Source organism: Colobus angolensis, unplaced genomic scaffold (genome assembly GCF_000951035.1).
Source record: "Colobus angolensis palliatus isolate OR3802 unplaced genomic scaffold, Cang.pa_1.0 Scaffold134, whole genome shotgun sequence".
Lineage (NCBI taxonomy): Eukaryota > Metazoa > Chordata > Mammalia > Primates > Cercopithecidae > Colobus > Colobus angolensis.
Window position 1 is genome coordinate 7,886,192 of NW_012114422.1, and position 15,928 is coordinate 7,902,119.

General features: G+C 32.4%; 1 protein-coding gene across 2 annotated transcripts in view; it reads right to left on the reverse strand.

Moving 5' to 3' along the window:
• Positions 1-15,928, reverse strand: part of CSMD3 (CUB and Sushi multiple domains 3) — a 1,254,780-nt gene that overhangs the window by 1,217,690 nt on the left and 21,162 nt on the right. The window lies entirely within an intron of this gene.

Here is a 15,928-nt window from a genome sequence, read left to right on the forward strand (position 1 = left end):
CAAAATGCAGAAATCACCGGTCTTCTGTGTCCTTCGCGCTGGGAGTTGGAGACTGCAGCTGTTCCTATTCGGCCATCTTGCTCCGCCCCCCCAATTATTTCATGAGAGTATTGTCTCTGCAAGTTGAGCATTGATACGAGTACAGACATGGAAATAAATCAAGTAGAAGGAAATGTTGAATTTTAGAGCTTTACCACATATTTAAGCATGCCACAAACCCAGAAATTATAGGCTCAAATTATAGGCTCAAAGAAAATATAGGTTCAGTAGAACTCCCCTAAACAATTACTTTCTATATCCTGAAAATTGGGTAGAGTTATATCATCTTCTATTTATTGATTGGAGAGTATTTATAATTATTAAGTTTTATTGGAACAAGTTTAATCCTACATGTTCTGTCAGTTAAAAGGTAACAAATGTTAATATATTTCAAGTAATTGAGAGATAAAGAAGCTAAATAATGTAGGCTCTATGGAAAACATTGTAAAACAGTAGAAACATAATGTTACCCTAACCATTTAGAGAAGAGCAGACAATGAAGATAAAAAGAAAAAATACATACAAACATCCTGACATCTCAATTAAGATAGAAGCTAAGGAACACTGTTAGAAATATTAACAGAAGGCATGCCTGATTTGGATGGAGCATTGAAATAAACATCTGTTTAGATCTTTTTCAATTCTCAAATATCTTAATTATATGAAAGGTATTTCCTTTATAATACATGGTTAACAATTTGGGTTAAGCAGATTCCAAGAGATAAATTAAAGAAAGAATAGGTAAGTTGCTATAAAAAAATAGTTTATTCCAAAGTGTCTAGTATTTGTTTTCGATTAAATTTTCAAAATATGTTGGTTTTATTTAAAGTTTATAGTCATTGATGATCAAATTTATGTAAAGGGCATTTAACTTGTACATGCTTTTAGGGAAAAAAGAGATTTCCCATCAATATACATATGTGGGTAGTTCACCTACATTTCACATATTGTCATATGTTAAGTGATCCAAATGCCAATGCCAACTTTTTCATAGTTTCTGTATTTAAAAATAAAATTTCAATCTATGTATTTTTAAGATATTTGCTTTTATGCTTCCAAAGTTCTAGTAAAATACAATTTTAAAATGTAGTTAAAGTTAACACAGATAGCATTTGAAAATACTTTGTTATACAATCATAGACTGCATAACAATATTTCTATCAATGACAACATATATACCTGTAGTTACATGTTATTATAATGCCATATTTTCCTGTACCTTTTCTATGTATAAATATGTTTAGATACATGAATATTTATGTGCTACAAATGCCTGTAGTATTCAGTACAGTAACATGCTATACAAGTTTTTGTCCTAGAAGCAATAGGCTACACCACATAGTCTAGATATAGAGTATAATATCTAGGTTTGTGTAATTATACTCCATGATGTTTACACAATGAATAAATCACCTAACAACACATTTCTCTGAATGTGTCCCCATCTTCAAATGGTGCATGACTGTATATGTAAATTCCCATAAAGGTTTTGCTAAACACATCACAGACCGTTAGGAAAGAATTGTCTTTGCTTCAGGGAGCTAGCTCCTTGTGATTTCAATTATCACTTTATAGCATCTTTTGAGTCACTAACAGTCCTTTATCTTAAATTTTTTCATTTGACGGCTGTTTTCATCACTAAGGATTATTCATTTTCATCATCAAAGTTGGCACAAAATTTACTGCCACAGTAAGATAACGTTAATTTGAATTTGACTCTCTTGGGCATTGAGAGAATAGTCTCTGAAGCAACCTAAATCTCTTGCCAAAGTATGTTATACTTTGAATAATAAAGAAATAAATAAAACGACTTTGTTTAAAATGCAGATCTTCATAACACTGAGGTTTATGTAACAAGAGATGATGCTGCATAAAACTCCCCAAAGGGTATATCTATACCTTTTGTGAGTATGGCAAGTTACCTGTTTAGGATGTAATGTCCCAGAATTTAAAAATCTTGTGAGGAAATGCACTAATACAAGTGTAAACTTCTGGCCTAATCTTATTTAATATCATCATCATCATCATTATTATTCTCAATATTGTCAGTTTTCTCACTTATAGAGGAGCTTAAAGGAAATGTATTTTTCAAAGTTTTCTCATTTTGACTCTGAAAAGCTTTGACATCTCTGGCATGCATACATGCATTGTTAATATTAAAATATAAGTAACTTGATAGAAGAAAGGTAAGATATTAATATAAGGAGTTAAGCATATTATTTCAACAGTAAATAATTTATTTGGAAACAAAATAACAAGAGTATGCCATAGTAAAATATTTCTCTTAAGTAGTTGCTTCATTTTTTATAGCTTACCTTTTTCAGGGAACATGTTTTGGTCCTGAACATTAAATTATAAATAAAGTGCACTATTGGCTTCAAGACAGAATGGAATAACTATCCAAGCATCAAATACAATTTCACCCTCTGAATGTAAAGACCAGTTTTTCAGTCCTTACTCTGACAAAACTATCTTTAGAATCAGTGGGAGTTCTTACTAAATTAGAAATGAATTGGATTTAATAAACCCACAGCTGTGTCCGTTTTAGCACTACTTTTTTTCTAGGATTCATCGTAGTTTTTATATATATACTTTAACTAATGAAAAACTGCTTTGTATTACACAACCAGTGAATAATTAAACAACCAGTGACTAATTTTGACAACTCTATTTCTGAAACTCCTCTTGAAAAGATAATATCACTATAGCAATGCAGAGCAAGGGTTTGATTCAAAATCTAATATTTTAAAGTAGGTTTTCTTTCTGTTTCTGTGGTACCATTTTATGGGTGACTTTTGGATGCAAATACAAAGAGCCTCTATTCTAAAAATATATTTCAACTAAATTGTTAACATGCAGAAATTTTGAATAGAAAAATATATAGAGAAAATCTGGCAATAATACCAGACTGAGGTTTGGACTCTTCCCATCTTCTCCTCTTCTTCCCCTTTTTAGAGTATATTAAAAAGAAAAAGCAATAATAAAACATGATTGCTTTCTGTGATTATGAAGTTCTAAAGGGAAAGCAATTTTTGCATTAATACTGTGAAACTCCTTATAGAAGATCCAGTAACAGCTGTTTTAAATCCATCCATAGCAAATGTAAAAGTAAATACTTCTTTTGAAATTACGGTGATAAAAGTTCATCTCACCAATCAGGCTACATTTCCCTTCTGCAAACATTTGTGTGTGGCCAAAATTAGAAGGCCTTTTTCACCTCTACATGATAGAATCACACTGGCTTCAATACAGAGATGTGAAACAGAGTAGTTGATGTTTCATATATGGCCAAACAATATTTTAGGAGTCACTCAAATGTAAAGTTTTAGTTTCACCCAAGAAAGAGTGAAAAATTTGAACACCAAAATGATTCCAAAAACCAACTTAACAAAATAAATATGTGGTTTTGAAATATTAATAACTTCCTTGAAATGTTATTTTTTTATTAATTTCCTAATTAAAAATGTCTTCTGTAGAATCTCTACAGTGAATCTATCATCTAGCACGTTTTTTTTGAAATGTAAAAAAGTGGGTTTAGAAAATTGCTCTGTGTTTTAAAAATCCATGGCTCTATTTGTATGTACTATATGAATAATAAAAAGTATAGGCTGAGTACATACAGTTTGTTCCTAATAAAATTAATGAAATGCATAATATGATATAAAATAATGCATTACTACTCACTATGGCTTGATGTATAACAGTTAAGAATAAATTAGACATGCTCTAAGTTGTTTAAAACAACTTAATAAGCAATGAATAAACATAAATTTATTAACATAAACATAAAAAAATGAATAAATGATAGGACTTTTATCCAGTTACAAGAGAATTTGACTTTAAATTCCTTGAAGTTAGGACATGTCTTTTTCTCTCTCTGTCTAGCACCTAATTCAGTGACTAGGATTTAGCAAGCTCTCAATCCATAGTTTTTGTTATATAGAGAGAGATTATACAGAATAAAAGGGGAACAGCTGTATTATAATATAATTTTAAAGTTACATACTGATATTGTCTGAATAGGATATATGCTCATTCATTCATCTATTCAGCAAACATTTTTTTCTTCTACAAACCCACTCCTACAAATGTGTTCCATTTATACTATATGTACACAGATGTACACTCCTATGTCTCTGAGAAATAAAATATGGCATAACCATTTTAAGGGGGAAAAAGGCAAAGGAACACAAAACTGGAATAGCATGGCAGGCTACTGATAGCTAGAGTATAATTCAATTAGGAAATTATTTTCTTATTGCAGATTAAAAACCAACGAAACAAAGTGACAGTTGTTTCATCCCTTTGAAAATATGAATTATGCATGTGTTATGTGCAAGACATGGAACTACTAGGTTGTAGTTATATAATTAAAACAAGATAATCATAGGTCTAATTAAGTCTATGTTGCCAATGAGGAACTTAAATTGTCTAGATATGCTAGGATTGTCAGTGAGTCAATGACAATCACTTAATACATTGATGAAAATATCTTTCATTAGCAATTTCATAAAACTATGAAAGAGGCTTTCTTTGTGTTTAATCCCAGTAACTTTGAAAGGCATATTGAGTACTGCCATATATGTATCCTTATTGCTAGAAAAATAGTTTGCATAATATTAAACGATATGCTTCTAACATTTGCAATAAAAGGTACAATTTTGTATGAGGATATTTTTAAATTTTCACAAGAGAAAAAACTAGATTCAGATGATATACCTGTCATTTGAGAGGTACACAGACATGGACAAATTTCCTAACAGGATGTCTTATTTGCTAATCAATGAAATGTGAATCATAATGTTTATCAACCTAAATGATGTTTGAAAGTACTTATATACTGCAAAGTGATATTTTATGTCATTTTTATTCATTATAAAAGTGAAATAAGGGAGGGGTGATTCTATAGAGATGTTTTAAAAACCTGGAAATTACAACAACAAATTATAGTAATGAGAGGAAAAAAGAAAACGAAGTCAGTTTCACAGGAAGAATCACATGAAAGGTTACATGTAAATGGAGGGAAGAAAGGAATTTCAAGGGAGAAACCAAATGAAGGTGGCACAACCTGTATGTATGATCAATATCATGCAGATGAAAATTTAGGATAACCTATGGAATGAGCAAATTATAAGTAAAGGAGAAACAACAACAATAAAATCCTTCTTAAAAGAAATCTTCAAAGCTGGCAAATGAGAAAGGAAATTTTCAGCCTATGATCTAGGGTATATAGTATAATGTAAATGCATGCTTCCACATTTTTCATTAGAAACATTGTAGAATATTCATGATTAAGAGGGACTTGAAGTTCAGCATTAATGAGAGGATTATTTAGAGGATATCAAGCTGTTTTACATGAGTTTCATTGAACTGTGTCTCTTGGTAATACAACAACTTGCAGATATGATCTTGCAAGCATTGTCATCACCTGATAAATCACAAGGATAAGAAGTGGTGTCAGAAGCTGTATGTGATAAAATTGTCAAATTTCAAAATAAGGGAGAAAGAAGATTTGAGAAATACTGTGAAAAAAGTGTTTTACATATAACAGTGACACAATTTTAAGGCAGACCTATTAATTCTGGTTTGCAAATATTTATTGGACATCTACCATTATAAAGAGTTGCATTCAGTTCTGATGCTTAATGATAAAATGTGCACTTTTGAATTACCCAGGATTGTGGATAACAGACACGTGATAAGGGCTGTGATAGATCTGGGTGAACCATGAGAGGTAACATTAATTTTATCTAGAAAAGTGACAGTAGACATTATACAGGAGGTAATTTTAAAATCTGAATGTTAATGAGATTAGTTAGAATTTTAGAGGCAGAGACATAAACCCACCTGTCTTTAGAAATCCCATAGAGATACTCTATATTGAGTTTAAAGAGTTGGATTGTCTACCTGTTGTTTTCAATTTTCACTGTGGACCAGAATACAGGCAACAACATTTACTAACAGTTCCTCATTTGGTTCTAATACATAGAAATGAAAACCATTAATTGATTCAGTTGCTCTGTGAGTGTATGTGCACGGTTGTTATAATGTTACAGTTACAGACAAGCATAAATAAAAAATACAATCTATAAACTTGGAATTGTTTCAATGATTGGGAATCATGGTAAGACTTTTTTCATGAATTTGAAAATTGAAGAAATAAAATTCGCAACACTAAGTGAAAGAAATTGGTGAACCCAACAGAGTTAATAAGACGCTAAAACAAAAAGAAAGAGACTCACGAGGTTTTTCAATTAAGTGATATAAATGCAATTGTAAACAAGCGGAGCTCAAATCTTTAGTTTTTGCATAAACGACAACATTGCCTGCTCTAAAAAGAAAATAAAGGTATTGACTAGGATATAAATAATAAAATGGTGCAGGCATAGAAGCACGCACACAGTGACAATAGCTACATTTCCACATGACAAGGAGAATTTTTTTTTTTTTTTTGTTTTTTTTAAAAGTTTTTTTTTTTTTTTTGAGACGGAGACTTGCTCGCTCTATTGTTCAGGTTGGAGTGTAGGGGCACAATCTTGGCTCACTAAAACCTCTGCCTCCTGAGTTCAAGTTTCAAGCGATTCTTCTGTCTCAGCCTCCCGACTAGCTGGGACTACAGGCGTGCGCCACCACACCCAGCTAATTTTTGTATTTTTAGTAGACACAGGGTCTCGCCATGTTGACCAAGCTGATCTCGAACTCCTGACCTCAAATGATCCACCAAAGGCATTTGATCTCTCAAAGTGCTCACGCCCAGCCTATATGGAAAATTTTTATAACAAAATTTCATGAGTATCTCGGCCCATAGCCAACAGTGCTCTATTTCTGAAATCATTCCCACAATAAGACTTTTTTTTTCTTTCTTTCTTTTTGAGATGGAGTCTCGCTCTGTCACCCAGGCTGGAGTGCAGTGGCGGGATCTCAGCTCACTGCAACCTCTGCCTCCCGGGTTCAAGCAATTCTCCTGCCTCAGCTTCCCGAGTATCTAGGATTACAGGAGCACACCACCATGCCTGGCTAACTTTTGTATTTTTTTAGTAGAGACAGGATTTCACCATGTTGGTCAGGGTGGTCTCAAACTCCCGACCTCGTGAACTGCCCGCCTCGGCCTCGCAAAGTGCTAGAACTCGCTCAGGCATGAGCCATCGCGCCCGGCCAATAAGACATTTTACTACATCGTCTAGGTTTCTTTAGTTCCTATCTCTTTTCCCTAAGGCATGTCTTGGTTAGCCATGAAGCTTGACTGCAAGGAGAGAGGCATTGTAAACTCCATAATGGTATGTCTTGACCGGCACTGTATCTTCATACCTAGCACAGCTCTAGCAAACAACAAAAATGTAAATAGATTTATTTTAATCAGCGCATGATTAAACAGCGGCATTTCTGGATTTTCATCACACTCTTAATTCTCAATGGGAATTATTAGGCTGAAGTACTTTTATCAGCCTTAATATTGACGGCAGTTACTTGAGGCCATTTGGTCACTCCTACAAACTGAGAAGATGTGCAAAATTACACATTTGTGTTCCAGATCATTGAATGCATCTACTGAGGAAGGTACTGACTGACTACAACAAAACAGAATGCTTTGGATTCTTTGGTGTGTGCGTTCAGATACTCCATTAAAGTAAAACAGCTTTGTAGAAAAAAAATAATAATAAATAAAGTGAATCTCTATACCTGAGTGGAGGGACCAGACACAGTCAGGCTATCCCCAAGTAACCACTCTGAGTTTTTATATCTAAAATAATTATACTTATTTTGTTTTTCCACAGACAAATACCTTTCATGTCCACATTTACTTACTGCCTTATATTCAGTCTCATCACAGATGATATTTTCTTCTAGTCCATGTATGATAAATAAATTCTGTCTCACACAAACAGATACAGACACTCATACTTGTAAATTTGTTTTTGTTTTTTTTTGTGTGTGTTTTATTTTGCAATTAATGTTATGTATTTAAGATATATTCTAACTACCAGACCTCAGGCAATTCCTGTCCTATTTACCCCCCCAGTAGCCATATTGTAGACTCATTAAGAACACTGTGTCTGTGTGTCTACCTTTTCTCATCACCTACTATCTCCTTAATTCCTTGTAAATTGATTTATGCTTCCACTATTCTACCGAAACAGCTCATTAGAGAGTTATTTATCCAGGGCTAAAATCCAATAATACTTTCTAAGTCCTATTTTTCCTTTAACCTTTAATGCCTTTGGTGTTGTACATCTTCCCCTCCTGCTTGAATGCATTTGTCTTCTATACAGTGAACTCCTGTGGTTCTCTTCCAACTTCTATCAATTGTTCTTTCTCTGTTTCTTTAATTAGATTCACATCTTCTTGCCACTTTTTAGAAATGAGTGGTCCCCAAGTTCTATCTTTGGAACTTTACTCTTATTTTTACGATTTTTATACACCTGTAATCCCAGCACTTTGGTAGGCTGAGGCAGGAGGATTGCTTGAGCACGGGAGTTCGAGATGAGCCTTACTGAGACCTCATCTCTACTGGAAAAAAAAAAAAAATGACAGGCAGGCTGGCATGTGCCTGTAGACTCAGCTACTATGGGAGGCTTAAGTGGGAGGATCGCTTAAGTTTTGTAGGCTGAAGCTACAGTGAACTATGATCACGCTACTGTACACCAGCCTCGTGACAGAGAAAAACCCTGTTGAAAGAAAGAAGGAAAGAAAAAAGGAAGGAGGGAGGAAAGGAGGAAAGGAAAAAAGGAAGGAAGGAAGGAAAGAAGGAATGAAGGAAGGAAGGAAGCAAAGGAAGGAAGGAAGGAAGGAAGGAAGTAAGTAAGGAAGGAAGGAAGGAAGGAAGGAAGAAGGAAGGAAGGAAGACCAAAATGCTGTGAAGGGAAAAGAAAGCTATTTGTCAAATAGCCTCTCGTCGAACAGTTACGTGTATAATCATTTTTTGTCAGGAAAATATTACTGAGCTTATGAGATATCACTGATTATCAACCAGGTGATAGTGCTTTCTGGCTGCCTCTCCACATACCTAGAGTCAGTTAGTATTCTACCAAACCTCAGCCTCCAGAGACACTAATGCCAGTGTAACTTTAGTTTTGAAACTCTTAAGTTAGGACTTCAGTTACTCCACTAAATCCTCCATGCTGCAAATTCTTTTCTGACTTGTGTTCCCTTTCAAACTACTGTATCTTCTTTAAAATAGAAACATCCTTATTAGAAAAGAAGATTTTATGTTTCTTGAACTCAGTAAATAAAAATACATATCATTACATGTATTCATTCTGGGTTATGATGATATCCTTTCAAAGCTGCAAACTTCAATAAGTGTTTTGGTTTATAAGATTGACTCAGTTGAGCTAGAATTTCTCCAAATTAGGACCCAATGCTTATTAAATCCATTAAACTCTAAAACTAGATATTCATTTCATGTGCTTACAGAATTTATAGCACTCTAAAACAAAAGAAATGCAAAACCCATATATCCAAATTAGCCACATTACTTTAAATATGAAAGATGATATTGGGTTGCTGAACTAATTCTTCACTGGCAATGAGAATATGCTACCGACAGTTTTAGTGAAAAACCCTTTTAATGCATTATGGTAGTTTCATGATGGAAAAATCTTCTTTAAAAAAAAATTCCAACAACTGCAAAATTTTCTTATCTTCAGCACAGTAGTTAAGAATATGGACTTTAGAAGCCGAATTATGTGGGTTGAAATCTTGTTTCTCACAGTTACTAGCTGTGAACCCAGGCAAGATAGTTAATGTCTCTTTGCTCCAGGTTTTTACTTATAAAATGGGATGATAATACATACACAACAGTGTTGCTATCATGATTAAATGAGTTTAGAAATAAACCCTGTGGAATGTTTGATGTTATTACACCTTTATGCAAGAGAGGAGAAATCACTTGGCCTGAAATGTTTATTAAGGCGATCTCTGCACATTTTTCATTAGCCAAGTGTCGTTAAGGAAAAACAACTGTGAGTCATATCAATCATATGCAAGCAACAACTAAGACATTACTATCTTATAGCAGTGTCTATAAATAAGATGGGATCATTCCTCAGAGTCATGTGTCTTCAATTTTGTCTTGTCTTCTCTACGTGGGACCAGTAATAGTCGAACTGGGTGAAATTGCAGAGTAAAGAAGTTGAGAAAGCCAAGGTTAATTGAATTTCCCCCAAAAACAACAACACACAGGCAAGACTGCTTTTATAAAATGCAATAAACTCTTTATGTGAAACTGTGTTAATCTGTCCATGACTTGGACTTTTTATAAATTGAAACATCCAAGCTCAAGGGTAAGCCAATGAATGATAAAAGATGATAATATCAACTTCATGTTGAAATGTATGTGCTGGGGAGGGTTATTCTTTCTAATAGAAGGCTGTTGTATTTTTCACCTGATTCCACTGAAAACTATAGTATAAAAGTATTTCATAATATTGTATCTCTCTCCATACCTACCCTGTTTCCCTTCCTTGCACTGAAGTACTGTGTTAGCAGACATTTTTGCCTGACATGAATGATTGTTTTTAATCCTCATCCCAATCTAGAAGATAATGTTACAGGTAAAAAAAAAAAAAAAAAAAAAAGCACACAGCAGGCATCTTATAAAGCCAGGGAATCTGAAATAAGACCTGCATGCCTGGCCAGGTTATCTCCCAAATACACACATAATCATGCACACGGAGACTAGAGTAATCACAAATAGGAGTGAAGAAACAGCAGCTCCTATTAGATTTATATATAATTAATAAGACATGATAAATTAGCTATCTCCAAATAAATCATCTGTGTCTACCTTGCAACTATATTTATTCAATTGGTATCTAATGTTGGTTTAAATGCAAATAGATCTTTGGTCAACTTTCAGTTTATAAATTAAGTTTTAATGATACTAAAATAACTTTCCAATATATAGTAAGGTCACTGGCTTGAAAATACATTTTAAATTGCTTCATAAGGATTATATTTCAGCTGGAAGTATTTCTCTTTTAAAATTAACAGAATATAAATTACCTATATTTTATTATACTATTTTAAATTATTTCATTTAACATTTTACCTAACAGAGTTTTATTTCATTCTATACAAATAACTTGAGAAAAGTCACTGGATCTAGTGTCTGCTATGATGGAAAACCTTTTATTATTGTATTCTAACTGTTGCAAATTTGTTCAAACTGCAGCATAAAGAAAGTCAAAGTATTTAAAACCCATAGTTACACAGTCAACTAAGCTTCACTGTGAATTTACTTTGTTCCAGATCTAATGGGAAACCTGGGATTTTATTACAAACAGAAAAATTAACACAGTCCCCACCCTCACAGAACTCAGGGTCTTGTGAAATGATGATTATCCCAAATGACTATAAATTAAATAATACTGTACAAAAGAAGGCAAAGAGTAATGTGGGAGCATGGATAATTAGTTATCAATCTGTGGGATATATTATATTTTGAAGAAAATATACTTGCTATGCACCTTGAATAGTGACAATGAAATATAAGTTAAGATAACTTTTTTTCCAGTGAAAAACCAATAGGTGAGAATACTAAGGGCATGTAACATATACAGAGAAGCAATTGAAGATTTTTTATTCATTTATTCATTCTTTCTTTCAAAAGTTTGTATTTACCTTCTTGTATGAATATTGATTGAAAGTGTTTGAATGTCCACAGAAGGATATTTGAAAACTTTGAGTGTTTTTCAAGTGAAAGGAGAATGAAAATGGTTTTTACCCTTTAAAGATCTTACCTTTAAAAGAAATGTGCTTGAAAATAGGAAACAGAAGACCAACTAGGAGACAGTAACGAAAGTCACATAAACATATAGAATCAAGACATTAGAGTTGAGGACAGAAGTGAGAGCATTGCTTTGGGAAATATTTAGGATGGAAGATAACTGAGAGAGTAAGATCTAGCTGTGCTTTCCAATATGGTAGCTGCTGGCCACACATAGCTATTGAGTATATAAAATGTGGTGTGACTTGTATGACTGAGAAATTGAATTGTTAATTCTGTTTAATGTGAATCATTTAATTTTAGAATATAATATTTATAAAACAAATATTCTTTCTGTGAAATGCAACTTTATTATTTTGGTAAGAATAGATTTCAGCTTGCTTATCATATAAGATACTATTGTTATATCATAGTACACTTCTCAAGTGTTCACACCACTTCTAGCACCCTGGATAAACTTATCACTGATCTACTCATTCTGAGTGGGTGGATACAGCCTGAATTATTTTTCCCCTATGCACCCTTGTAACATTTTAATGTATTTATTTGAACATTTTAGTAGGCAGAAAGTACAAGTAACAGTGCTGCTCATGAAAACTCTCTTTGATGTAATAACATTGAAATACTTATTTCAACATACTATATTTATTCTCCTCATTTATAAATATGAGCAAATTTTCAACTGAATACAAAAAAAAAAAAAAATACTGGCTGGGCACAGTGGCTCATGCCCGTAATCCCAGAACTTTAGGAGGCCAAGGTAGGTGGATAGCTTGAGCTCAGTTGTTCAAGACCAGCCTGGGCAACATGGCAAAACTCTTTCTCCATAACTAATACAAAACAAATAATTGGCTGGGTGTGGTAGCAGGCGCCTGTACTCCAGCTAGTTGGGAGACTGAGACAGGAGAATCACTTGAACCCAGGAGGCGGAGATTGGAGTCAGCTGAGATTGTGCCACTGTACTCCAGCCTGGGTAACAGAGGCAGTCTGTCAAAAAAAAAAAAAAAATAGACATTTCAAAAAAGCTTAGCATTGTCAACTATATACACAGTAGTGAGGAATAAAATGCACACAAAACAATGGATAGAATATGAAAATGTCTTCTAAAAAAAAAATCTACTGATTACTGATGTACTCGTGCAGAATTAACTAGTGAAAAAGAAGTTAGCATGACTTTGGAAATTTTTTAAAAAATACTGAAGAAGCTATGTTGCAGTTTGGATCATGAAGGCAATTGTAACTTGTTGCCTCTGAGCAACATAGAAAAGCTCTATGTAAAAAAAAGTGGTAATGCAAAGGGTGATTCTTAAAGGTGTTTCCATCAAAGATGTAGTACTTTTGGTAGGTAGTTTCCTTTTGACACTCAAAAATTGAAGAAATTCATCACTTTAAATAAGAAGTGTATAATAAAAACAATTTTAAAAAGATCTGAGATTTTAACTTTGGCCAGAAATAAAATAATACTTGTGCGCGCGCACACACACACACACAGAGTAAACCAGTTTTAGGTGTAGAAGTAGTAAAACAAATTACTCTTTTACTTATGACAATTTTGTTAGAAAATTATGAGTGAAAGAACAAAACAAAAAGTAAGTAGCTTCAATTAAGTGATCAATTGCATGTAGATCACAAGAATATCTCTTGTCAATTTTAATTGAAACAAAATGGGAAAAATTGCAAGTACTTTAGTTTTACATGAGGCATGAAATATAGAAACACTGTCCAAATTAATACTAATATATATTTTGTTTAAGGAGCTTCCAAATTTATGAAAAAACATAAACTCATAGCCTAAATAATCAAACTCATGACATAGATTTCTTAAATTACATCTGTCAGATAAATATTTCAGCTAGATATGAATTAATTAGTTTTTATCATGACAGATGGTTTGCTGTGGATATGGTAGGTCAAATATCAGGATTTCTTAAAATGCAAAAACAAGAGATAGTGCATTTTTTTTACAGTATCGTGGATACAATTTTTTAAGTTATTCAGTAGACACATGCACAAGCCATGGATTGTCACCAATTTATGAAACTGTTGTAAGAAAAAGAAGCCAATAAATTTAAATATTTTTTGTCCCAATACTTATCGGTTGAGATGGGGACACATTTTGCAAATATTTATTATGATGGTATTACAATTCAAAATTATCTTGAAACAAAACAAATGCTTGCCAAACACTCAATAACCAAAACATAAAAATGGAAGTGTGTTTTACGTCTCCTCACTAATATAGCAAATATGCATGAACTAAATTTAAGCTTCAGTTAAAGGAAAAGATAATTTGCTAACTTGCTAGACAGATATGAGAAATTATTCTGAAAATAAATATTTTGTAATAAAAAGGAATCATAATGATGTTAACATTAATACATATCCATAATATTTTATTATAGTTAGCATTAACAAGTAAATTATCTACAAAATCTATAATAAGAATATGAATATTTTATTGATCCAGATAAATTCATTTGTTTCCAATGTACACAATACCACTTTCAAAAGTAAATAAAAGTAAGTAATAAAAGTTAATAAAAGTAAGATGATATGAAAATTGAAGAATGTACTTATCTGGAATAAAATTTGTTGTGAAACTGGTATGCTTCTGATTATAAGTCAAATTAAATCTTATATAATTGATAAGTAAATTTCGTCAATTTGAATGAGAATGCTAATAAAAAAGTATTTTTCCACAACCTTTTCAGTTTGGAAAATTTTTAAAAATTATTTCTGACGTAACTTTGTATGTAAAGATACTGTTTCAACTACAAGTTTTTTGACATCTAAATACACAAGAAGTATTTTTCCACAAATATTAATATCTGAATTTGTATGTGTTGAAGGTGCAAAACATACATTGAATTTTAAATATTTGTAGAGATAAAAAGAAAGTAAAATATTTCATCAATATATTTTATATTAATTTTATATAAAAATGATTAAATTATTGACATATTGGATAAAATAAATTAATAAAATATTTTATCCTGTTTCTGTCTTTTTTAAATGGCTACTAGAAAATTTAAAATTCCACAAGTGGCTCTCATTATATTTCTATAGGAAAACACTGAGTGCTCAGAGAAAGAAAATCTACATTCTCTGCAGTGGACAAGTGATAGCATAGTGAAAGTATTTAATAGAGAAAATGGAGCAGATTCTGGATGCAGGCAGGTAGAAATAAAATGTTACCCTCGGTGTTCATTGAATTTCAAGTATCTTAAGGACAGTTTATTAAACTGTGAAATATGTATGTATGGAACTCAAAAGAAACATTGTAAACAAAGACAAGTCTGGTCCTCCTCAGTGAGTAGAACTGCATAGCTGAGAGAAGAGAAGAGAGGTAGAATGAAATTCGGAATAATCTACAAAAGTTAAAGACCAGGCCTGTACAAAGAAGGCTATGATGAACACTAGAAAGAATTAAGCGTCAACGTAGAAAAAAACGGAAAGCAGATTTCTCCCTAAAAGGTAAAATCTTCCACGACTATGAACAGAGTGTTTAATTTTTATTTAAAGTTAGGTTTTCAGATGCTGTAAAATAAATGACAGACTTTTAGAATTTTCTATAGAGGATAAATTTTGGTGGATGTTGGCATAATTTTCCCAGCAAAATTTTGACCTTAACAGGGAAGGTATATTAGAAATATAACACATTTCTATTTTAAAATAATGAATAGTTTTGGAAAACAGAATGATCCCAAATTCTCCAAAACCCATTAAACAGTATCATTTTCACTCTGGCCTAGGGTTGTCATATGTGGCAGCTGCTTCCCTATGAACAAATTTTCCCCGTAATTTTAACATATGACATTGAATATGTAGTGAGAATATTAATAGTAGTAAACTCTTTAGACTGCCAAATTAACATAATCAAATCAGTTTTCAATATTAAAGTATATATGGCCTACCATATTTACATTTACTGCTATATGCTATACATGTTTCATGTTTGCCAGTATATACATTTATCCTAGAATAGCAGATGTATGTTCCTACCACATTTCACAGGATGTTAAAAATTAAAATGTAAATCAACACATAGGATTTGTTTGAATACTTTTTCTTTTCTATGTCCTTAGCATAGCCTTTGTTAACCTGGAACTTCAAGTGTAATGCATAAATTTAAATCATCAGAATATTTCAATTTTTGTAATT